Source organism: Stegostoma tigrinum, unplaced genomic scaffold (assembly GCF_030684315.1).
Source record: "Stegostoma tigrinum isolate sSteTig4 unplaced genomic scaffold, sSteTig4.hap1 scaffold_80, whole genome shotgun sequence".
In the NCBI taxonomy this organism is placed as follows: Eukaryota; Metazoa; Chordata; class Chondrichthyes; order Orectolobiformes; family Stegostomatidae; genus Stegostoma; species Stegostoma tigrinum.
Window position 1 is genome coordinate 1,036,329 of NW_026728747.1, and position 26,679 is coordinate 1,063,007.

At 43.3% G+C, this 26,679-nt stretch overlaps 2 long non-coding RNA genes across 11 annotated transcripts in view; both read left to right on the top strand.

Annotated features, from left to right (window-relative positions):
- Positions 1-26,679, top strand: part of LOC132209278 (uncharacterized) — a 372,299-nt gene that overhangs the window by 231,113 nt on the left and 114,507 nt on the right. The gene's annotated exons all lie outside the window — the stretch shown is intronic.
- LOC132209280 (uncharacterized) overlaps positions 1-26,679 on the top strand; it is a 60,607-nt gene that overhangs the window by 33,485 nt on the left and 443 nt on the right. For 2 of the 3 annotated variants that reach the window (XR_009445375.1, XR_009445374.1), the window contains 2 exons: positions 15,004-15,110; positions 15,532-17,002. This is a non-coding gene — a long non-coding RNA (uncharacterized LOC132209280). Of the gene's footprint in view, positions 1-15,003; positions 15,111-15,531; positions 17,003-22,366; positions 24,895-26,679 lie in introns of those variants that run through there. The other variant, XR_009445373.1, reaches the window with a different exon arrangement.

The following is a 26,679-nucleotide window of genomic DNA, read 5'->3' on the forward strand; positions in this document are numbered from 1 at the left end:
TTTCGGAGGTATTTCTTCACCCAAAGAATGGTGAGTCCGTGGAAATCATTACCAAAGCAAGCAGTTCATGTCAAAACATTGAACGTATTCAAGATATGGCTAGATATAACACTTGGGGTGAATGGGATCAAGTGTTATGGAGAGAAAGCAGGATTAGGCTGTTGAGTTGGATGATCAGTCATGATCATGAAGAATGGTGGAGCAGGCTCAAAGAGCCATTTGGCCTCCTCCCTCCTCCTAGCTTCCATGTTTACAATAGTCACTCTCTGAAATGCAAAGCTTGAGCAATTGTGCAACTTTGAACTGGGTGCTGGTAGTTTGGTCAGTAACGAAGTTAGGTAAGGCTCGGCAGGACAGTGCTCATTGTTGTTTCTAACATTTTCACCGTGCAGGACTTAGTCCTTGCTCTGCTTCAAGCGAAGAAGTGAGCTAATTGGAGATATCTACAACTTGTTAAGGTTCCAAAGGTTTAAAGTGATGTGGGGATGTGTGGTATTGCTCATAAAGTACATCATGAAGATAAATAAGATAAAAGATAAAAGAATGACGAGAGTAAGATGAGGGCCAATCAAGGACAGTAGTGGGAAGTTGTGTGTGGAGTCAGAGGAGATAGGGGAAGCACTAATTGAATATTTTTTGACAGTATTCACTCTGGAAAACGACAATGTTGTCGAGGAGAATACTGAGATACAGGCTACTCGACTAGCGTTTTGTACAGTCACGGGATTTATAGGGATTGACTTCCGGAGCCATGATGTCATGCTCCAACTGTACAAAATGCTAGTGCAGCCTCATTTGGAATATTGCGTGCAGTTCTGGTCGCCCCATGACAGGAAGGATGTTGAAGCATTGGAAAAGGTGCAGAGGAGATTTACCAGGATGCAGCCTGGTCTGGAGCACAGGCCCTATGAAGAAAGGCTGAGAGACTTGGGTCTGTTCTCATTGGAGAAAAGGAGGCTAAGGGGGGATTTAATAGAGACATATAAGATGATCAGAAAATTAGATATTGTGGACAGTGAGAGTCTTTTTCAGAGGATGATGATTTCAGCTTGTACAAGGGGGCATAGCTACAAATTGAGGGGTGATAGATTTAAGACAGATGTCAGAGGCAGGTTCTTTACTCAGAGAGTGCTATGGGCGTGGAATGCCCCGCATGCCAAAGTAGTTAACTCAGCCACATTAGGGGCATTTCAACAGTCCTTGGATAAGCATATGGATAATGATGGGATTGTGTCAGGGGAGGGGCTTAGATTAGTTCACAGGTTGGCGCAACGTCGAGGGCCGAAGGGCCTGTTCTGTGCCGTATTGTTCTATGTTCTATGTTCTATAATGGATATCACAAGTAGATGACTGATGTGTATACTGTGCATTGTCAAATGGTTCAAATTTTAGAACTGAAAAGTGCCTGGTCTACCTCAAATTGCCATGGAAAACCAAAGCTTCTCAAAAGTTTGAGCTTAAGCAAGTAATTCATGCTGCTGCTGTATAGTGGTTATGTGAATGGTATTTTCCCCTAGCAGGATGCTGTTGTCAGTCCAAAAATAATCCTCATTGCATTGACCAACATTGTCTATGAAATTTGCAGCCAGTATTATGCCAGACATATAGGTCATATATGATAATGATTGGCCGACTGAAAACTTCTTGTTTGTAATGAGCAGAGCACACCGCACCGGCACGTGTGAGATGCTTTCTCTTTTCCACAACCAAGGACCCCAACATGGTTCGCAGAACTTTCACTTTGATCCATTTCACAAAATTCGGCCCTCATCCATTCCACCTATCCCAGAATCATAAATTCTCCTTATTCTCAGCTTGTCCCTCCATCAACCTCTGCGTTCAGCAGATTATCTTCCAGCATCTTCACCAGTATCCCCTTTCAGCATTCCAAAGTGACCATTTCCTCAGTCACCAAGCAAGGTCCCAAATACACTTGTAAAGTGAAACAGCGATTTACCCGTACTTCATCTGTTCAAACATACAGGTATATTCAATTTTTCCAGTGTTTTCTCTGCAAAGGGGAAATGATACATTGATTAGGTGATTATCCTGCGGTACACCCTCATTCAGTCCACAAGAGTGGACTTGTCAACCACACGACATGTTTTTCTTCTCGTATAAATTATTCCAATTGTTTGAAATATCATGTTCTTGCGTTTGTTCCATTGGGTGTAAGACAAAACTGCTTTGGTAATAAAAGTCTCTCTGAAATGAAAGACACAAATGTAAGGTATTTCCGGCTGGTAGACAGGAGGTCGGAAAACTCCCAAAAATTCTCAAGGGAATGCTTGTGATGAGGTGGAGGGTAGAAGAAATTATGTTACGAAACATTATTTTTTGCAAAAGCTTGGTAACACAATGGTAATTTTTTTAAAAAAAATCAAAGGTTGTGTCCAGAAGAGGTGTGAATAGCTACATAGGCATCTGAATGCAAAAAGGGATACAGGAGCAAGATGGAAGCGTAGGTTCTGATCTAAATTGGTTGAACTTAATATTGGACCAGAAGGCTAGAAAGTGACAAGACAGATGATGAAGTCTTGTTCCTCAAACTTGTATTAAGGTTGTTGACTAATTGATTGATTTATTGTCACGTGTACCAAAGTAGAGTGAAAATCTTTATTTATGAGTGGTACAGGCAGATCATAGTAAGCGAAGGATATACAGATGAAAATGACAGAGGCATGCAGGTTACATTGAACAGAGCATGCGCTCAGTGAGATCAATGTTAGCAAGATCAGCGTTATTTCAGGCTAGAGAGTCTATTTATCAGTCTGATAACAACTGGGAAGAAGCTGTTCCTAAAACTGTTGGTGTGCATGTGTTCAGGCTTCTGTACCTGGTGCCTGATGGAAGAGGATGTAGGAGATCATTACGTAGGTGCGATGGGTCTTTGGTGATGCTGGCTACCTTTCCGCAGCAGTGAGCCATGTAAATGGAGTCCTTGGATGAGAGGTTGGCTTCCGTGATGATCTGGGCTGTGCACACCCGCTTCTGTAGTTTCTCAGTCCTGGGCAGAATAGTTGCCATACCAGGCCATTATACACTTGGACAATGTGCTTTTAATGGTGCATCTGTAGAAATTGGTCAGGCCAAATTTCCTGAGCCGCCCGAGGAAGGAGAGGCATTGTTGTGCCGCCTTGACCAACGTATTTTCGTGGAAAGTCCAGGACGGGTTGTTGATTATCGTCATACCGGGGAACTTGACACGCTCCACCCTCTCAACCTCAGTTCCATTGATATACATCAGGGCGTGTTCTCCTCCTGTCTTTTGAAATCAGTGATCAGTTCTTTAGTTTTGCCGACATCGAGAGAGAGGTTGTTCTCTGCACCACGTCACCAAACCCTTTGCCTCCCTTCTGTATTTTGATTCATTGTTAGATATCCATCCCACTGCAGTGGTGTCGTCAGTTAACTTGCAGATGGCGTTAATTTGGAATTTGGCAACACAGTCATGGGTGCACAAGGAGTGCAGTAGGGGGCTGAGGAAACATCCTTAGAGGGCACTAGTGTTATTGTGGAGGAGGGGCAGTTACCTATCTTCACTGTGGTTTTGGGTCAGAAAGTTAAGGATCCAGTAGCAGAGGGCAGAGCAGAAACCTAGGTCATAGAGTTTTGAGATCAGTCTGGAGGGGATAATAGTGTTGAAGGTGGAGCTGCAGTCAATGAGCAGGATTCCTACATAGCTCATTGTGCACATTTCTGCCAACGACATCGGTAGAAAGAGGGTTCACTGAATCCCTACAGTGTAGAAACATTCAGCCCAACAGGTCCACACCTACCCCTGCAAGGCTAACAAACCTGGTAGCTATGGACAATTTAGTGTGGTCAATCCACCTAATTTGCACATCTTTGGACTGTGATAGGAAACTGGAGCACCTAGCGAAAACCCTCACAGACATGGGGAGAATGTGTAAACGAAGAGTCACCCAAGGGTGGAATTGAGCCCAGGTCCCTGGTACTGTGAGGCAGTAGTGCCAACCACTGCACCACCTTGTTGCCCTTGAGACTTTCTCCAAGGCTACCCTTGTGTCTTAAGGGACTCTTTTCCCCCCATTCTCACTAACACATTTATTATGTCGTACAATCCCGTAGCAGCAATATCTTTTAGAGTGTGGGAAGAAATGGGAGTAACTGGAGGAAACTCAAACAGTCATGGGGAGAATGCGCAAACTCCACACAGACAGTTGTCCACAACTGGAATCGATCCTGGGGCCCTGTCACTGTAAGGCAGTGGTGCTAACCACTCAGCCACTGTGCTGTGGCATTTAGGTCCTGCAAAATGAGTACAAGAACTAGAATGATGAATATTCAACCTTTCGCACAAAAAGTTGGTCAGAGCTAGGACTCATACTAATCACTGTAACACTGTTTCTGAGACAACAAGGTGGAGAGCTGGATGGACACAGCAGGACAAGCAGCATCAGAGGAGTAGGAAAGCTGATGTTTCTGAAGAAGGGTCTAGGCCCGAAACGTCAGCTTTCCTACTCCTCTGATGCTGCTTGGCCTGCTGTGTTCATCCAGTTGTACACCTCGTTAACTCCGATTCTCCAGCATGTGCAGTTCCTGCTATCTCTCCAGAACACTTTTTGTTTTGTTCACAGCAATGACAGAACACAGTTTGAGAGAAAATAATGCAGCCATATACACAACATTGATGAAAGATACTTTCTCATTTCCAAATGTTAAGGAAAGCGTTGTATGAAAATTATATTCTGTCACAGAATTTGGACACACTCTGGTTTCTTCCTGTGTTGCCTAAAACGTATGCCATGTTTTTCGACCTTTGATTTCTCAGCATTTCTTCTTCTTTTGTAATGTAGTGCTGGAGGGAAACCATAATCCCAGATTGTAAGTGCTTTGAGGTTCAACATTGTCTGAGAACCCCCTCACTGTCTCTGAATACCCAAACTGATCAATAATAATCATCCTAATTGTCTGTCTTGACCTTACTGCAGCATTGCTTATTGTGTCACTGGCGGGTGACAGATCACATTGACATTTCACATCATGAAAGTAGCTGCATGAATATTTGTATTCTTGGTTCTACATTAGTGAGTTTTTGTTGCAACGTTTTGGTCTGGAAGTAAGAGGCATCTCAAAGAATGTGCTATCTGTGCTTTTGTGGAATCTGCTTTTGTACTTTGACTTTGGGTTAAGCAATGTAACATGTCCTTGCTGATTTTCCATATTTAATTCAATTAGAATTTCATTGACTCTAGGTTTTACTCTTGAAATATGATGAATGAGCAGAAGGCTATTCAGTCCATTGAGTCTGCCACTCAATGAGATCATAAAATACTGATATTCCTCGATACCACTTTCCTGCCGTTTCCCTATAGCGTTTCATTCCCATACTGTTAAAAATACTCCAGTCTGAGCATCTTAACTTTTGTACATCCCTCTGCAGGCAGTCTGGCAGTCTCATCACTTGTCTTCCATACCTATTTTTGTGTTTTCTGTAAGCTCAGTAATAGTACATTCACTTTCATCACTATGTCATTAATATTTATTCGCAACAAGAATGGCCGTGGCATTGATCCGTATGGCAGTTCACTTTTTACAGCTTGCCAACCTGGAAATGACTCCCCCTGTACCAAATGTCTGTTCTCTATTATTTGGTCAATCCCCTATCCATGTTAATATATTTCCCCAAAACTATGTGGTCTTATTAAAAGTCTTATCTGCTTGAAGTGTGATTATTTTTACAAATACCTTTTTGAATGTCACACCCTTTTATTTGTACTACTTGTAATCTCCTCATGGAATTCTTATAAATCTGTCATGCACAATTTCCTGTTTATCAAGCCGTAGTGACTGTGATTGTATTACGTATTTTAAGTGCTCTGCAATTACATCTTTTCTGATAGGCTCTTGCATTTTCCAATAACAGACATTAAGCTAACTGGCCAGTAGTTATCTTTTTTGTCTCCTTTCCTTTCTAAAATAAAGGTACTAGTCATAGCATCCCTGCAGCATGAGAGCAGGCCACTTGGCCCATTGTGTCCAAACTGACTCTCGGAAGAGCATGGCACCCAGATTCAACCAGCTGCCCAGCCCCTGCAACCTTGCATTTCCCATGGCTAATCCACCTAATCTGTGCATGTTTGGATTGTGGGAAGAGACCGGAGCAGCTCGAAGAAACCCACACAGACACGGGGATAAGGTGCAGATTCCTCACAGAAAATCACCTGTGGATGGGATTGAATCCAGGTCCCTGCCACTGTGAAACAGCATGCTACTCACTGAGCCACCATACTGCCCTGTGGGGCACTGGGACTTTTTGAAAAGCCAAGGATACTGGAGAGATTGTGATCAGTGCATCAACTATCACTATAGCTATTACTTTTAATATCCTGGGATGCAGCACTTCGGGCCCAGGGGACCTAATGGTCTTTAACCCAGTTAGTTTCCCTCATATCTTTTCTTTAGGGATAGTTGCTGTTTTATATCCTGTCCTATCATTTGCCCTTTGATTATGCAGGAATTTTGGAACACTGTCAGTGTCTTTTACTGTGACTGTATTCATTTGTGGGACATGTGTGTCACTGCCTGGCCAGTATTTCTTGCCCATCCTGAGTTGCCTCTTGAGAAGGTGATGGTGAGCTGCCTTCTTGAACCACTGCATTCTTCCTGCTGTGGGTTGACCCACAGCGCTATTAGGGAGGGAATTCCGGGATTTTGAGGGGAAGGAATGGCAATGTATTTCCAAGTCAAGATGGTGAGGGACTTGGAGGCGGTGGTGTTCCCATATGTCTGCTGCCCTTGTCCTTCTGGATGGAAGTGGTCTTGGGTTTAGAAGGTGCTGTCTGAGGAGCATTGGTGAATTTTTGCAGTGCATCTTGTAGTTAGTACCCACCGCTGCTACTGAGCATTGCAGATGGAGGGAGTGGATACTTGTAGATGTTGTACTGGCTGCTTTGTCCTGGATGGTGTCAAGCTTCTTGAGTGTTGATGGAGCTGCACTCATCCAGGCAAGTGGGGAGTGTTCCATCGCACTCCTGACTTGTGCCTTTTAGATGGCGGACAGGCTTTGAGGAGTCAGGGGGTGAGTTATTTGATGTGATATTCCCAGCATCTGGCCTCCTCATGTGGCCACTATCTTAATGTGATGACCAGTTGAGTTTCTGGTCAATGGTAACGCCCAGCTGACAGTGAGGGATTCATTGATGGTAACACTCTTGAATGTCAAGAGATGGTCAGAGCCTGGCATTTGTGTGGCGCAAATGTCACTTGGCACTTGTCAGCCCAAGCCTGGATATTGTCCGGATCTTGTTGCACGTGAACTTGGACTGCTTCAGTGTCTGAGAAGTCAAATGGTGCTGAACATTGTGCAAACATCAGCGAACATCCCCACTTCTGACCTTATGATGGCGGGAAGGTCATTGATGAAGTAGCCGAAGATGGTTGGGCCGAGGACACTACCCTGAGGAACTCCTGCAGAGATCTTCTGGAGCTGAAATGATTGACTGCCAGCAACCACAACCACCTTCCCATGTGTCAGGTATAACTCCAACCACCGGTGAGTTTGCCTGTGAAACTCATTGATTCCCATTTTGCTAGGGCACCTTGATGCCACACTCGGTCAGATGCAGCCTTGATGTGAAGGGTTGTCGCTCTCACTTCAGCTCTGGAATTCAGCTCTTTTGTCCACGTTTGAACCAAGGCTGTGATGGGGTCAGGAGCTGAGTGGCCACGGCAGAACCCAAACTGGGCGTAACTGAGTAGGTTATTTCTGAGCAGGTGCTGCCTGATAGCACTGTTGATCACACCTTCCATCACCTTACTGATGATTGAGAGTAGACTAATGGAGCAGTAATTGGCTGGCCTGGTTTTGTCCTGCTTTTTCTGTACAGGACATACTTGGGCAATTTTCTACATTGTCAGGTAGATACCAGTGTTGAAACAAACTAGAACAGCTTGGCTCAGGCAGCAGCAAGTTCTGGAGCACAAATCTTCAGTACTGTTGCTGGAATGTTGCCAGGACCCATAGCCTTTGCAGTATCCAGTGTCCCTAACCATTTCTTGATATCACATGGAGTGAATTGAATTGACAGAAGACTGGTATCTGCAATAGTGGGGATCACTGGAGGAGGCCGAGTTTGATCACCCATTCAGCGCTTGTGGCTAAAGATTTCTGCAAATGCTTCAGCCTCATGTTTTGCACTGATGTGCTTGGTTCTTCCATCGTTGAGGATGGGGACATTTGTGGTGCCTCCTCCTCCTCCAGTGAGTTGTTTAATTGTCCATTGCCATTCATGACTGGATGTGGCAGGGCTGCAGAACTTACATCAGATCCATGGTGAGATTGATTAGCTCTGCCTATCACTTGCTGCTTTCGCTATTTGGCATGCAAGTAGTCCTGTTTGGTGGCTTCACCAAGTTGATTCCTCATCTTCAGGTAAGCCTGGTGCTGCTCCTGGCATGCCCTCCTGCACTCTCCATTAAACCAGGATTGATGGTAACGGTTGAGTGAGGGACATACTGAGCCACGAAGGTTGTAGATTGTGCTAGAGTTCAATTCTGCTGCTGTTGATGGCCCACAGCACCTCATGGATGCCCAGCCTTGAGTTGCTAGATCTATGTGAAGTCTGTCCCATTTACTGCAGTGATAGTGCCACACACATGATGGAGGTTGTTCTCAATGTGATGGCGGGACGTTGTTCCACAAGGACTGTGCGATGGTCACTCTTACTGATACTGACATGGACAGATGCAACTGCAGCTGGCAGATTAGTAAGGATGAGGTCAAGTATGTTTTTCCCTCTTGTTGGCTCCCTCACCACGTGCCGCAAACCCAGTCTGGCAGCTGTGTCCTTTAGGATCTGACCAGCTCGATCAGTAGCACTGGTGCTGAGCTACTCTTAGCAGTGGATATTGAAATCCCCCACCCAGAATACATTTTGTGCCCTTGCCATCCTCAGTGCTTCCTCTAAGTGTTGTTCAACATTGCAGAGTACTGATTCAGCAGCTGAGGGAGGACGGTACGTGGTAATCGGCAAGAGCTTTCCTTGGCCATGTTTAACTTGAAGCCATGAGGCTTCATGGGGTCCAGAGTCAATGCTGAGGCCTCCTAGAGCAACACTGTCCTGACTGTACACCACTGTGCCACCACCTCTGCTGGGTCTGTCCTGCCGGTGAGAGAGGACATATCCAGGGATGGTGATGGTGATGGTGATGGTGGAGTCTGGGACATTGTGTGAAAGATATTATGACTGTGTCAGACTGTTGATTAACTAATCTGTGAGACAGTTCTCCCAATTTTGGCACGAACCCCAAGATGTTAGTGAGGAGGACTTTGCATGGTTGACAGGGCAGTTTCTGCCATTGTCTTTTCTGGTGCCTAGGTCAATGCTGTGTGATTTATCCAGTTTCATTTCTTTGAGTCTAAGTAGTGGTTGGTCCAACTGAGTGGCTTGCGAGGCCATTTTAGAGGGCAGTTGAGAGTCAAGCTCATTGCTGTGGTCTGGAGTCATATGTGGGCCAGACCAGGTGAGGTTGGCAGATTTCCTCCCTTGAAGGACATTAGTGACAATGGATTCATGGTGATCGGTAGATTCTTAAGTCCAGACTTCTTTTAAAAATTAAACTTCCACCATCGAACCCAGGTCCCCAGAACATTTTCTGGGTTTCTGGATTAATAGGTTAATGATAATACCAGTAGGCCTTGAGGACTCATGCAAAGAATTTATTTAACTCTTCAGCCATTTCCTGGTTCCCCAATATTATTTCTCCAACCTCATTCTCTTAGGGGCTTGTATTAACTTTGGCCTGTCCTCCTTTCTATATATTTAACAAAGTTCCAGTTGCCTGTCCTGATATTATTTGCAAGTCCATCCTCAAAGTTTACCTAATCCCCTTCTTTTTTTGGTTGTTTTCTGCCTTTTAAGAATTTCTCGATCCTCTGGCTTGTGATTAATCTTTGCAACATTATATCTATTCTTTCTTTCCATTTGATAAAAGGATCCCTTTGCCTTGTCATGTAGGATAATACGATACAATGTTTTGTTTGTCTTTTCTTGCAATACAGAGTTTTTATAGAACATTACAGCATAGTACAGGCCCTTCGGACCTTGATGTTGTGCTGACCTGTCATACTGATCTTAAGCCCATCTAACCTACACTATTCCATGTGCGTCCATATGCTTGTCCAATGACGACTTAAATGCTCCTAAAGTTGGCGAATCTACCACCGTTGCAGGCAAAGCGTTCCATTCCCTTACTACTCTCTGAGTAAAGAAACTACCTCTGACATCTGTCCTATATCTTTCACCCCTCAATTTAAAGCTGTGCCCCCTCGTGCTCGCTGTCACCATCCTAGGAAAAAGGCTCTCCCTATCCACCCTATCTAACCCTCTGATTATTTGATATGTTTCAATTAAGTCACCTCTCAACCTTCTTCTCTCTAATGAAAACAGCCTCAAGTCCCTCAGCTTTTCCTCGTAAGACCTTCCCTCCATACCACGCAACCTCCTCGTAAATCTGCTCTGCACCCTTTCCAAAGCTTCCACATCCTTCTTATAATGCGGTGACCAGAAATGTACACAATACTCCAAGTGCGGCCACACCAGAGTTTTGTACAGCTCCACCATAACCTCTTGGTTCCGGAACTCGATCCCTCTATTAATAAAAGCTAAAACACTGTATGCCTTCTTAACAGCCCTGTCAACCTGGGTGGCAACTTTCAAGGATCTGTGTATATGGACACCGAGATCTCTCTGCTCATCTACACTGCTAAGAATCTTACCATTAGCCCTGTACTTTGCCTTCCGGTTACTCCTACCAAAGTGCATCACCTCACACTTGTCTGCATTAAACTCCATTTGCCACCTCTCAGCCCAGCTCTGCAGCTTATCTATGTCTCTCTGCAACCTACAGCATCCTTCATCACTATCCACAACTCCACCGACCATAGTGTCATCTGCAAATTTACTAACCCATCCTTCTGCGCCCTCATCCAGGTCATTTATAAAAATGACAAACAGCAGTGGACCCAACACCGACCCTTGCGGTACACCACTAGTAACTGGTCTCCAGGATGAACATTTCCCATCAACTACCACCTTCTGTCTTCTTTCAGCAAGCCAATTTCCAATCCAAACTGCTATATCTCCCACAATTCCCTTCCTCCACATTTTGTACAATAGCCTATTGTGGGGAACCTTATCGAACCTTGCCGAAATCCATATACACCACATCAAACGGTTTACTCTCATCTACCTGTTTGGTCACCTTCTCAAAGAACTCAATAAGGTTTCTGAGGCACGACCTTCCCTTCATAAAATCACATAATACACCAACTTTGGATGCTTGTATGCTTGCTTGTTTGCTGATCAAAATTAAATAAGTGAAACAATTGCACTGAGGTCACCAATCAGCCAGCACATGACCCTTCCTGTGCATTGGCTGCATGGTTACAAGGAGGAAGAATCAAGTGTCTGGTTCAGCTCAGTGAGACAGAAGCTGTATATTTTGGAAGTTTTGGATTTGACCTTTGAACAGGACAGTTCCATTTATGTATCTAAGTTATATTTATTCACTGTTTCACAGTGGAAGGACACAGTGGAAGGATGGCAAAATGGTCAACTCAAGGATGAATCTTGGGGATGTTTACTAATAATTGCACAGTGTTTAGCATCAACAGCAAGATGTCGATAATACTCGGGCTTGAACTGATGAGTGCCAAATAATGTTTGCACCACAGAGGTGCCAGGCAATGATCATCTCTAACAAGAGAGAATCTCACCATCTTCCTTTGTTGAGTTTCAACACTGAAATTCTGTTATCAACTTCATGGGCGTTACTACTGACTTGAACCTGCATGAGATAAGCCATATAAATACTGTGGCTACAAGAGCACGTCTGGGAATCATGTGGTTAGTATCTCCTCTCGTTTCTCCCCAAAGCTTGTCCATCTCTGACAAGGCAAAGTTGGGAGTGTGATGGAATATGATTGCCTGGATGCCGCAGCTCCAGTAACACTCAAGAAGCTTGATGCCATCCATGCTTGATTGGCACCATTTCCATCACCTCAACATTGATGTTTGTCTACTGCTGATAGACAATGGGGGCATTGTGTACCATCTACAAAATGCACTGCAATAACTCATCTGACAGCAGTTCCCACTGGAAAAACAAGGGTAGTTCACCTGTATTGGGTACGTGTGACTGCAATAAATCAGATCAAATGCTGGGCCAGAATCCTGGCCATCCCTATCTATCAGCCTTGTGCAGGGTATCTATCCCAGATGAACACTTGCGGTCCATGAAGTTAGTTCAGTGCCTTTGCAACAGTGATAATGTGTGACCAATGTATGCTGGCCTTGCGCAGGACCAACATAGAGCCATACAAATGATATAAACCAGAAGGGAGCCATTCAGCCATCTTTGTCCATACTGACCCATAGACATCTGATGCCTTTTTTAATCCCAAATTGTTACAAACGTACATGGACCTGCAGCACTTAAAGTGCAGATCCAGGTACTTCTTAAAAGAGTTTAGAATCTCTTAGTCCAACACCAATTCAGGCAGCAAATTCCTGACACCCATCACCCTCTGCATAAAACGGATTTTCCCACATCCCCTCTAACCCTTCTGCCACTTAGCTTGACTCTGTAACTGCTGATTTTTGAATTCTCTGCCAAGGGAAGCAGCTTCCTCCTGTCTACACTAACTCTACCCTATCTCTGCCCTTCACTGTTTTGTATACCTCAATCATGTCATCCCTCAGACTTTTCTGTTCCAAGGAAAACAGCCTCATATTTACAATTCTCCAGCTTTGGCAATATTTGAGTAAATCTTTTCTGCACTGTCTCCAGAGTTATTATATACTTCCTGGATTGTGATGAACACAACTGCACACACTACTCCAGTTGTGGCATCATCAGTATCTTGTACAGTTTTATCATGATGTCCTTACTTTGGTAATCTACACTTTTCCCAATGAGGCAAAGCATTCCCTGTGCCTTCATCAGAACATTACTGACCTGTAGTGCTACCTTTAGGAACCTGTTCACTTCCATGCTTAGATCCCCCACTTCATCTACCCCTCTCAGTATGTTCCTATTTATTGTGTATTCCCTTTATGTCCTCATGAAAAGCAATGCATCACACTTGTCAGAGTTGTGCTCCATCTGTTGCTTTCCTGCCTTCTCCGCCAACCCATCTAATATCATTTTGGAACTTGGAGCTATCCTCTGTCCTAGCCACCTTACATCCAATTTTTCAGTTGTCTGCCAATTTACCAATTGTGCCCCCCATGTTCAAGTCTGAATCGTTCATCTATAAAATAAATTAAAGGGGCCCCAAAATCAAGCCCTGTGAAACACCAATGGAAATTGCTTTCTGTTCATAAGCACAGCCATGAACAATTACCCTTGTTTCCTGCCACTAAGCCGATTAGTCAACACATTACTCCGTATCCCATGACCCATGAGCTTTCACTTTTTTGCACTTCTCAGGTGGGACGTTATCAATTGCTTTGCTAAAATCCATGTCGACAAATTCATTGCGCAACCCTCATCGATCCTCCTTGCCACTTTCTTAAAGAATTCAACTAAATTTGTAAGTAATGACCTTACCTTGACAAAGCCGTGCTGACTATCCATGACTAGTCCATGCCTTTCTCAGTTAGTTTATTTGATCTCTCAGATCGATTTTAAAATTTTCCCACCACTAACGTAAGACAAGCAGGCTTTTAATTGTTTGGCATTTCCTTCGTACCCTTTATAAACAATGGAACCACATTTATATTCCTTCTCTAATTGATTTAAAACAAAATTTGCCCTGAGGATGATTAGTTTAGTCTTGCATGTGCTGGTGCTACCCTCCTAATGGAGGAAGGGGGACTTTTCATCCAAATTCCCTACTTGTTTCCTTTGTTTTAATTTTCTTTTCTTGTAAATATTTCACCCAGTTCCCTTTTAAGTGAAGCACTAGATTTTGCTTGAATAATCACTTGCAGTAAAAGCATTCCCTATTCCATTATATGGAAACTTTTCCTCTAACTTTCCCATCATTGTTGTGTGAACAAATCCTGGCCTGAATCACAAGAAACAAACTGTGTCTCTTCAGAATTTTTTTTTGTTTGTTAGGGGTCTTATCTCATGAAAAAACAAAAATCAAGCTCTGTTTTTCTGAAACTGGAACAGCAACATTAGAAGCTGCAAGTTCTTCAGTATGTTTGGGAGATCTAGAGTGAATTGTCCCGGAAACCAGATGTTCCACAACATGGTTCTGTGCTCGTGACCATTGGCCTTGAGATTGGTCTCATCTGTCCAGTATTGGAGAATCAGCCTTTGCCTGCTAGAATAGACCAATCATAAAGTCACCAATTGTAAGAGATGCAGTGTTTACCTTCCCTGCATTTGACCTTACTATTGAAATTTTTTTTACAATTATGTGGCTTCTGTCAGATTCTAGTAACTATTTGGAGCCACAGGTGAGAGCTGGTGAAGGTGAGGATGAACCCAGCATGAGCTGCTCAAAAAAAAAGTGAATCAAACAATTTTTTTTGCCCTCTCTCTTAGTCACTCCAAATCCTCTTGAAGCATCTTTGTATCTTCCTCTCAATTCTCATTTCCAACCAGTGATGTGATTTGTCAGTCACGGTGTTTTTCTGTAAATATGCCCATCTTCATCCTTTGTCCCCATCCACAGATTAGCACATTTAATATGAAGAACATAATATGAAAAACATATAGACCACATCAGATGAATTTCCCTCTTCAATACTTCTGATATCTGATAAATAGAGGCCTTCTAATGGGCATTAACATGTTGTGTCAGCATTGCTTGACTGTTGCTTAAGGTTGCGGTGGTAATTAGTCTTTCTGCATTAAATGTACTTTCAATATTAGAAACTTAAGTGATTGACTACTTCATTGGAACCTAATACAATTATCAGTGTTTTTTTTTGACAGTGCTGATTGATTGGATTTACTAAATGGAAATGTACAGTGTTGCTTTCAAATGGTGATAATTTCTTAATGGAATTTCACGTGCAGGCACTCAGACATGAACTAATGGATAAGGAGGAGACAATCATAACTGCTTTGGATTCAGCCCATAGAAGGGCCAGAGGAGCCGCGCTGACACCTTCATGTTTAAACAGGTCAGCCACTTCATCTATTGCAGGAACAACCACTTTTCTGCAGAACACTTGGCTTTATAGAGGAGTAAGATTTTAGAAATAAAGTAATGCTAAGCTGGAGAGTGAGAAATAATGCAGGGACTCGTATGTTATTTAAAGAAACATGTTACAGCGCATGACAGAAGATTCTGTGACAGTTACTTAGAATTGTTTGTTGTGGGAACAATTGAAAATGTTTCCACTCACCTAGTGATCGTGGTAACTTCAAATTATTAGAAAATTTATAGATCAGCATCTTGAAATATGTTTTTGTTCATTTTCACAAAACGTTACATGACTTTACGTTCTGCAATGTGTTCTTAATTACCATATTCAAAAGCAAAAAGCATGTGTTTACTGTCCTACCATATTTTGGTGATGTATTGATGTGTCTCATTTTCAGAGGACACTTTTCTGCGTGCCACGAGATGTATATCAGCCATACCAAAATGCTGCCTTTGCCTGAGACAGGGAAGATCAACTGACTTTGGGGAAATGGAGAATCATTCATGAATCCAGTTACTTTCTGATCTGACAGCTTTGTGGCATCTGAATGGATAACAATTTGATCTGGTAATCTCAATTGATAGAGTGCAAATGTGTAGTGATGCATTTTGGGAGCTCTGGTAAGTGAAAGATGTTCACAATGACTAGTAGATCCCTAGAGAGCACTGAGAAACAAAGGGACCTTGATGTCCAAAAGCAAGAGTTCATGCCCTCTGCTTCTGGCCTTTCAGGCAAAGTTGGATCCAACACTCCACTGAGTCTTAGATCCCATGAGCTCTTGTTTTGTTGACCAGTCTGCTATCACTGACCTTATCAAAAACATATAGACCACATCAGATGAATTTCCCTCTTCAACACTTCTGATATCTCCTCAATAAAAATTAGATAAAATTTGCAAACCATGGCATTACCTCAACAAAGCCATGCTGACTATCCCCGAACATTCCATGTTTCTCCAAGTGCAGCGACATTTTGTCCCTTAAAATTCTTTCTGATAACTTCCCTACCACCAAGGTTAGACTGGCTTGTAACTTCTGGATCTGTCCTTTCTTCTTTTATATAAAAGTATGAGCGGTCCTCTGGCACCTTAGCTGTGGCCAGAAATGACTTGAAAAATCTTTGCCAGGACCTTTTGATATCTCCTCCCCTGCTTCATAAAGTCATGCAGTATAGAAACAGGCTCACTTGATCAACATCAATGCCAACTAACAAACATCAAACTACTGATCCCATTTACCTGCACTGAGTCATTACCTGCCATACCCTGGCCCTTTAAATGCTCATCTGTTGCTTCTTTAATATTGCAAGCGTATCTGCCTTCTCCACCTTGTCAAGCAGCATATTACATGTTTGTATCACTTTTGGTGAAAACACTTGCCTCAGATCCCCTCTAAATAGCTGACAGTTTACCTGAAATCTATGCCCCCTGACTTAAACTCGTCTACTGGTTCTCACAATCAATCTATGCCTCTCATAATTTTGTATACGTCGATCAGATTTCCCCTCAGCCTCCTCTGCTGCATGGAAAACGCAATTAGCCTACCAGTTTCTCCTCATAAAACTTGCATTCAATCACAAAACAACACCCTGAAACATATACTATCAACCAACCTGGCCAACATCTCTGTCTCCGGCTTGCTACAGTGTTCCAGTGAAGCCCAGCACAAGCAGACAGAACAACACCTCATTTTCTACTTGGGGACCTGACAGCCCTCCAGACTTAACATTGAGTTCTGCAATGTTAGGGCCTAAACTCTCCCATATCCCAGCGCCCCCACCCCACACACCAACCCTCTGCTCTCAGTAACACTGTCTGCCCGTCACAGGGCCCTCACCCCCTCCTCTAAGTAATACTGCCCGTCACAGGGCCCTCGCCCCCCCCCCCCCTCTCAGTAACACTGCCCGTCACAGGGCCCTCGCCCCCCCCTCTCAGTAACACTGCCCGTCACAGGGACATCACCCCCTCCTCTCAGTAATACTGCCCGTCACAGGGCCCTCGCGCCCCCCTCTCAGTAACACTGCCCGTCACAGGGACATCACCCACTCCTCTCAGTAATACTGCTTGCCATAGGGCCCTCACCTGCCCCTCTCAGTTATGCACTGACTGACTGTCACAGGGCCCTCACCCCCTCCTCTCAGTAACACACTCCGTCACAGTGCCCTCAGACTGTCACAGAGCGCTCACCGCTCCGCTCAGTCACACTGCCATATACAGGGCTTTCACGTGCTCCTCTCAGTAACACTGCCTGTCACAGAACCCTCACGCGATCCTTTCAGTAACACTGCCCATCACAGGGACCTTACCCGCTCCTTTCAGTAACACTGCCTGTCACAGGGACCTTACCCGCTCCTCTCAGTAACACTGCCTGTCACAGGGCCCTCACCCGCTCCTTTCAATAACACTGCCCGTCACAGGGACCTTACCTGCTCCTCTCAGTAACACTGCCCGTCACAGGGACCTTACCTGCTCCTCTCAGTAACACTGACTGTCACAGGGCCCTCACCCGCTCCTCTGTTACACTGACTGACTGTCACAGGGCCCTCACCCACTCGTCTCAGTAACACTGACTGATTGGAAAGGGCGCTCACCCACTCCTCTCAGTAACATCCCCTGACTGTCACTGGGCCCTCACCCGCTCCTCTCAGTAACACTGCCCGTCACAGCGCCCTCACCCACTCCTCTAAGTAACACAACTGTCACAGAGCCCTCACCCACTCCTCTCAGTAATACTGTCTGCCACAGGGCCCTCACCCCCTCCTCTCTTTAACACACTCCGCCACCGTGCCCTCACCCCCTCCTTTCAGTAACACTGCCAGTCACAGGGTGCTCACCCGTTGCCCTCAGTAACACTGACAGACTGTCACAGGGCCCTCACCCGCTCCTCTCAGTAACACTGCCCGTCACAGGGACCTTAGCCGTTCCTCTGAGTAAGACTGCCTGTCGCAGGGCCCTCACCCACTCCTCTCAGTAACACGGCCCGTCACAGGGCCCTCAACTGCTCCTCTTGGTAACTCTGACTATCTCCCGGCCTTAAACCCCTCCTCTCAGAATCACTGACTGAATGTCACAGGCCTCTCACTCCCTCCTCTCAGTAACACTGCCTGTCACAGAGCCCTCATCCGCTGTTCTGAGTAACACTGGCTGACTGTCACAGTGCCCTTACCTTGCCCACTTATCTGAATTAGAGACAATATCAATGTGGTTGCTTTATCAAGAACAAATACGGAGAGAAATTAATGTCACAATCAAAGTGAACTTGATTAGTAAGAGAATGTGATGGAATGTCTTTATTTATTTAATATAAGTATGTTATTACTGATTTTATGACCTGAAGTCACAGCCGTATTCAATCAGCTTCACTGTCTATATTTGCAACTCATTGACATAAAGTATTTAGTGACGTTCAAAATTGATCCCAATGTTTCCTAATCAGATTTTTTGAAAAGCCAGTGCCAGACTTTGTGAATAACAATACCTGACACCAGGTTCATAGCTAAAACAAAAGATTTTACAGTTTATGAACAATATAGTATCTTTTTTAAAAAAAGTTAAGCAAAAAGGTATTCTGACGAACGCCTATGACTTAAACATCATCTTTTTTGATTCTAGCCCCAATTCTAGCAAAGACAGAAAGACAGACAAACAGATTATAATTAAGGAATGTATCAAAGAGAAAAAACTAAATCAAGTGTAACTGGCCAGTTTACTTAACCAGACTGCATGATCTTTAAAATGGAAAGAACTGTGGATGCTGCAAATCAGGAACAAAAACAAAGCTGCTGGAAAAGCTCAGCAGGTCCAGCAGCATCTGTGAAGGAAAAAAAGAAGTAAGATTTCAGATCTGTTAACCCTTCTTCTGATCAGGTCTGAGGAAGGGCCACCAGATCTGACATCGTACCTCTTTTTTGCCTTCACAGATGTTTTCAGACCTGCTGAGCTTTTCCAGAAATTTTGTTTTTGTCCATCATCTAAAATCTCACAGTCAGATGAGATTGTATGTTAAGTTAAAATCTGAACAATCTACAGATGCTGTAAATCAGAAACAAAAACAGAAGTTGCTGTAAAAAACCAGCAGATCTGGCAGCATCTATGGAGAGAAAACAGAGTTAACATTTTGGGTCGTATTACCCTTCCTCAGAATTCCTTATTTCTAAGTGTCACAGGATCTGAAACGTTAATTCTAACTTCTGTCCATAGATGCTGCCAGACTCGCTGAGCATTTCCAGTAATTTCTGAGCTTCTGTCTTGGTTTCTGAAAACATTGAGCTATGCAAATACCTTTCAGTAGGCTTTGGGGGATATTTAATTATTACTTGTAACAGAGGACCTCTTAACTTAGAATAAGTTGATAATGGGAGGACAACCAGTTGGCAATCAAATCTCTGTCCTGTAGCTTTTGCAGGGACAATCCTTCTGATTTAAAGACAGTTCAATATTGGTTTCTCTTTGCTAATGACTCATCAATAGAGTTTTCTTGGAAGAAGAATTGACCTGCAATTAACATCCAGACCTAGCCTCATAAACAAATATCAAATTGTTTCTTCTTTTTTCACATAAGCTGCTGCTCACAGTCCAAAGGTCACTCTCAGCTCACAGTTCACAGCTCCAAACCAAAAATGATAATGAACTTAAGTACTAGGAGGAGTAAGACAATTCAGCTCCTTGAGCCCCGCTGTTTGATATGATTGTGGTTGATCTTATCTCTGCTGCAACTTCAGTTTCCTACCTGCTCTCCATAATTCTTGAACCCATTATGAACTCAAAAATCGTTCTATCTCCTCTTCAAATTTGCTCAATGTCACAGCCCTCCAATGCCTTCTCAGGGAGTGAATTCCAGAGATTCATGACCCTTCCAGTGTAGAAATTTTTCATCATCCCTTTAAACCTTCTTTCCCTATGCTAAAACTATGACCTCTTGTTCTATTGCCCGCATGAGGAACCATCCTTTCCACGTCAACTTTATCAATCTGCTTGAACATATTATATCCCTCAATTAGATCCCTTCTCATTGTTCTGAACACCTGAGAATGTAGGCCGAAACTACTCTGTCTGTCTTAAGACGCATTCTCGTCTCTGGAATCATCCTGGTGAACCTCCACTGGACTGCCTCCAATACAATGACATCTCTCCTTAAGTAAGGAGACCAGAACTGTACACAGGGCTCCAGGTGTGGACTCACTAATGCCTTGCATAGTTGCAGCGACCTTCTTTTGTATTTGTATACTCTCTTTCTTGAGCAACAAATGCCAAAATTCCATTTCCCTGCCTTAATACCTGCTGTACCTGCTTACTGAGTTTCTGTGATTCATAAAACTAAAAAAAATGAAGGTTTCAATGCTGTTAAAATGAAATCCATCCAAGTAAAATTAAAATAATGATAAGAGGACATTAATAGAAAATGAAAACATTTTTCTCTCTCTGGAGAGCAATATTGAACAGGCTTCACATAATAATGTTATTTGTGAGCTTGGATTCTATACTGGAGGAATGCTGCGCAAGTTTTAAGTTTGAATTGTCCACCTATACCGTGTGTAGTGAGAAGGACAAGACGTGGGTTTTAATCTAATAATTTTCTGTGTTCTTCTGTTATAAATATACATAGGCATCCGTTTGTGAGCATTTTCAGTAATTGAATACCACAGTAAAGAGAACGAAAATTTATCTCACCCTGGAATCTGAATTGTCCAGTATCACCATCAACTGGGATCATAACACTTGTCATTTCAAAGGCCAAACCTGATATTACCACTCGATTCCTCAACTAAAATGGAATTTGATTCATTCAGTTGTCATACATGAATGACCTTGATAGTGTGTTGTAAATTATAAAGTGAAACAAAATAGCCCTTCACCATTTTTCTTGTAAAGCAAATCCATCATATTCGATTGTTGTAGTGGTATAAAACACTAGTAAGTCACACATTGCAAAGTCCTCCTGAATGTGAGCCAGACATTTACATAGATCTGTGGTTAACCTCAAGAGGCAACCCAATCTTGTATTTGTTTCCTTTTTAGGCCACTTTTCTGACAACAAAGACTTCACCAGTCTCCTTAAACAGCTGAGATCAGACTAATTACAAAGCTCTATTTTGTCCATAACCTACCCTTGATCAATGCTAAAGAAGATACACTAGCATTTAAATAAAATTGTATTTATAGAGTCAGAGAGTGATACAACACGAAACAGACCTTTCAGTCCAATTAGTCCATGCTGACCATAATCCCAAACTAAAGTAGTCCTGCCTGCCTCCTGCGCTCGGCCATATCCCTCCATTCATGTACTTACCTGGATGTCTTTTAAATAGTGAAACTGTACCCGCATCCACCAATTCTTCTGGAAGTTCATTCCACATATGAACAATCCTCTGTATAAAAATATTGCCCCTCGTTTCCTTTTTAAATCTTTCTCCTCTCATCTTAAAACTATGCCCCATAGTTTTGAAATCCTCCACAGTAGGGAAAAGACATTTGGCGTTCACCTTATCTAGATCCCTCATTATTTTATAAACATTCATCGGGTGACCCCGAAACCTCCTAAGATGCAGTGAAAAAAGCCCCAGTCTATTCTCACCTTAAATCTCAAAACCTCCATTTCTGGCAACATCCTGGTAATTCTTTTCTGAACCCTCTCCAGCTTAATAATATCCTTCCTTGAACACCGACCAGAATTGGACACAACAGTTTAGAAGAGGCCTCACCAATATCCTGTACAACTTCAACATGGCATTCCAACTCTTCTCCTCAAAGGTCTGAGTCATGAAACACCTTCTTAACTACCGAAAGAACTACAGATGCTGTAAATCGCGAACAAAAACAAAGTTGCTGTCAAATCTCAGGAAGTCTGGCAGCTTCTTTGAAGGAAAAAACAAAGTTAACGTTTCGGGTCTGGTGACCTTTCCTCAAAACTGGCATTTCCCCTCTTTGCTGTCCACTGTACCACCGATTTTGGTATCATCTGCAAACTTACTAACCAGGCCTTCTATATCCTCATCTAAATCATTTATATAAATGACAACCAAAAGCAGACCCAGCAATGATCCCTGTGGAACACCGCTGGCAACAGGCCTCCAGTATGGAAAACTTCCTTGCATCACCACTCTCCATCTCCTGCCTTTTATCCAATTTTGTTTAGTTTCTACTTAATTAATATTCCAGTAATAAACATCCCTGATGAGCTGCGGAACGGTCACCGCACCCGAAACGTTAACGCTGTTTTTGTTTTCCATCACAGATGTTGCCAGACCCGGTGAGCTATTCCAGCAACTTTGTTTTAGTTCCTGATGAGCTGCGACTTTGTACTTGACTGATTTCCAACATCAAAAGTTCTAAAGGTTGGAAGAGATTGGTTTACCTTGACTTCCTAGCTTGAAAATGTGCCTTTTATGCAAAGAAACTGTACTCTGGGACAGTGGTTTTTCAGATTTACCTGCAGGTCCAGCTGTGAATCGGAGTTGAAGTAGTTGCAAGCACTGATGAATAGGCAGCTATTTAGCCTCTGGATGGAATCCTGTGGAAGCGACGAGGGTCTAGGTCATTGACTCGAGAACTGATGAGGGAACGGCTTGCCCCAACCAGCTTCCCTTCAGGGGAACGCCAGCCTCAGGTCGCTCCCCTCAAGGGGTATGTCATCCTGACCTTGCTCCTCTCATGCGTAGGCAGCTACATCTTTCTCCCCTCTGGCACATAATAGACCGGTGGAAAACCTGGTGGGATGTCACTTTCCATGAGCGGTTGGCTAACCAGAACCCAGCATGTGTACTAAGCAGCAGTGTCACTTGGGAGGTGATGATCTCTGTTACCATTGGCAACCAACCTACGATTATTGCTCGATCTCGGACCAGGATTGAGTGAAACACCATTAGCACGCCACTTCCCCTTCTTGATGTTGCACATTGAATGCCTTTGAAAGCCTGTTACATTTCTTAATGGTGACTCCCCTGCCCACTGTTGACTCAATACCAGTTGTTGTGGGATGATGTATGTGTACGTCAGTTGCTCAATTGGGGACTTTAACTCGCAATGAAGTTGGGAAGTTATGCACAAGTCTTCTCACCATGGATTTAATCTGGCTCTAAGCAGAATTGTAGGTGGTGCCATCCTTCCACCTGATTAAATGTCCTCTATTTTCAAACTTGCCACAAGGGAAAGTACAAAATCCCGCTGTTTTTGTTATCAATTCATGGTTTTTAATTTTGCAATCAGTGTCGTAAGCAGCAGATTAGTTCAGTCCTTGTGAAATTGAAGGCAATGCAACACTTTAATTGGTCACTTTTTAACATGGCAGGTTCTCAGACTGAGGAAATGGTGAATGTTGTTGATCTTTAATGCAATATAATGGAGGAGAGAAAAATCTGGACTATAGAGCCCACAGGAAGAAAATTATAATCTGTCAGTGCTGCCTCCATTAGAACAATGCCAAGTAAATACCCGTCCCCATATCGAACAATAGAAGTTTCCTGCATATCAGAACATACCCATTGAGTGGGGAACTGATGAATAATGCAGGAGCACCATCGGATTGAAATACTTTTATTCTAAGAATTTCAGAACATGCTGGGATTTTTATAGCAAGCAATACTTGTGATGGAATATTCTTTTAATGTCAAAATGCTGCAACAGTTTGGAAGAACCAATATTAAATGGATATTATTGCAGATAATATATGTGAATTAAATAAAATTGTTTGCTTAAAGTATTTTGTAATTCGAATTGAATGTCGCATTTTTGTATCTTAGTTGTCTTCTGTTTCTAATTTTTCTTATTTTTATAGAGCAGGTATTGTCCTGGTCACTTGTAATGCTGCCAATTCAAGATTAACTACATGGATGGTCTCTATCAGTTGCTTAATCCCCGATGTCAGTTTGCAATCCTGAATCCAAGATTGTCACTTCATCTTTCAATTCTGTGTATAATCAAAGTCTGAGATCAACAGCTTTCATTTTACTATCTGGAAGTCAATCAGTGCAGATTTTGTTTGTAAACAAGCGTTCTGTATGTAAAACTGCTTCGTTTAATTAGATTAGTTAGTTAAGATTCATTTTAATGAAATGAATCATAACTAAGCTTCATCTCTTCCTCATTCTGATTCTGAACACATGGTATGTCACGCAATGGCAATTCAATTTTGCATTGGTGCCGGTTCAAACCATGTGTTTTCCAACTACAGATTGATACAGATGAAATTGTACCATTTCCTTTTTAGTACCATTCTCACCATACAGTGTTTCTGTTCATTACGTTTCTGTGCACAGTTCTGAACCAGTCCCCTTGCCCCTGAGCTTGCCAAATGTCTCAATGTTGTCATGACATTGTCAAAGAATTCATTCCTTGGTAGATTCAGAGATAAATTAATGTAACCTAGTATGTGTTAATGCCTCTGCTGTAATCGGGCGAAACACTCAGGCCATTGTCTTAATTTTTCTCTCTTGTATTTATATTGAAATGTTGACCATGCCATTTGCTCCACTTACTGGGATTGGACTTGTTACAGAAGTGCTGAACGTCAACTTGCCAAATACAATTGGATGAAAAGTATGAGGCCAATCAGTCTCTTGAAACACTTTCTCTATGCAATCAACATAACAACATTCATTGACAATGAAAAATTACGTACGTGCTTCAGAAGATTAGATTTGAAACAGAGATTTGTGAATATGAATGGAGCTATATATGTCCCCATCTCAGGCACCAACCTCAAGTTCACCTGGACTATCTACAACACCTCTGTCACCTTCCTGGACCTCTCTGTCTCCATCTCAGGTAACCACCCAGAAACCGATATCCATTTCAAGCCCACCGACTCCCACAGCTACTTAGAATACACCACCTCCCACCCACCTTCCTGCAAAAATTCCATCCCCTATTCCCAATTCCTTCACCTCCGCCTCATCTGCTCCCAGGATGAGGCATTCCATTCCCGTACACGTCAGATGTCCTTGTTTTTCAACGACCGCAACCCCCCACCCCCCCACCCAACCACACACAGTGGTCAAGAACCATGTCTCCCACATTTCCTGCAACTCATCCCTCACACCTCATCCCCGCAATAAGCACCAAAAGAGAACCCCCTCATCCTCTCATACCACCCTACCAACCTCTGGATACAACGCATCATCCTCCAACACTTCCACCATCTGCAATCTGACCTCACCACCAAAGACATTTTTCCATCCCCACCCTTGTCTACTTTCTGGAGAGACCACTCTCTCCATGACTCCCTTGTTGGCTCCACGCTTCCCTCCAACCCCACCACACCCGACATTTTCCCTGCAACTGCAGGAAGTGCTACACGTGCCCCCATACCTCCTCCCTCACCCCCATCCCAGGCCCCAAGAAGACTTTCCACATCAAGCAGATGTTCAACTGCACATCTACCAATCTGGTATACTGCATCCGCTGTACCCGTTGTGGACTCCTCAACATCGGGGAAACCAAGGAGAGACTTAAGTGTTCTGCAAAGCAGTCCCTATGCTCGGTTCACAACAAACAACTGCACCTCCCAGTCGCGAACAATTTCAACTTCCCCTCCTATTCCTTCGACGACATGTCCATCCTGGGCCTCCTGCAGTGCCACAACAATGCCACCCGAAGGTTGCAGCAACAGCAACTCATATTCTGCTTGGGAACCCTGCAGCCCAATAATATCAATGTGGATTTCACAAGCTTCAAAATCTCCCCTCCCCCTACTGCATCCCAAAACAAGCCCAGCTCGTCCCCGCCTCCCTCACCTGTTCTTTCTCTCACCTATCCCCTCCTCCCACCTCAAACCACACCCCCATTTCCTTCCTACTAACCTCACCCCTTGACCTGTCCATCCTCCCCGGACTGTCCTATCCTCTCCCTACCACCCCACCCACACTCACCTCTACTAGCTCCACCTCTTCAACTTGTCTGTCTCCTCTCCAACTATCTTCCCCTCTATCCATCTTCGATCCACCTCCCCCTCTCTCCCTATTTAGTTCAGAATCCTCTCCCCCTCCCCCTTTTCTGATGAGGGGTCTCGGCCCAACATGTAAGCTTTTGAGCTCCTAAGATGCTGCTTGGCCTGTTGCGTTCATCCAGCTGCACACTTTGTTATCTCTATATCTCGTAACAACCTCATTGAGTGAGTTCTAGAGCGAATTGTGCAGGGTAGACTTAGGGTTTATCATTCTAACTTGCCAGTCCTGAAAGATGAAACTTGGTTTGTGTTGGATGTTTGTTTTAATAGCTATGAAAGATATCCTGAAAGGATATGTCAAATCTTTTGTTGAGAATTTTACCCATTTAGTCGCTCTAATCTTTTTCCTTTTTTAAAGTTTCCTTGGTAGTCATAAATTTCAAATATCTGCACAATTTTATTTGGCTTTGTATTGGTTCTCTGAGATTTTCTGTTAATGGCTCCATGACCTGCTAGCTAATTACAGAATTTATCATTGATGTGCCTGTAACAAAATCTTTAGTCTTATACTATATATTCCCAATTTCAGGATAAAGTCCAGAGAGACCTTTTAAAGGAAAGGGGTTTCGAAAGAAAACTTCAGTTCCAACGATCAAAGTCATGAA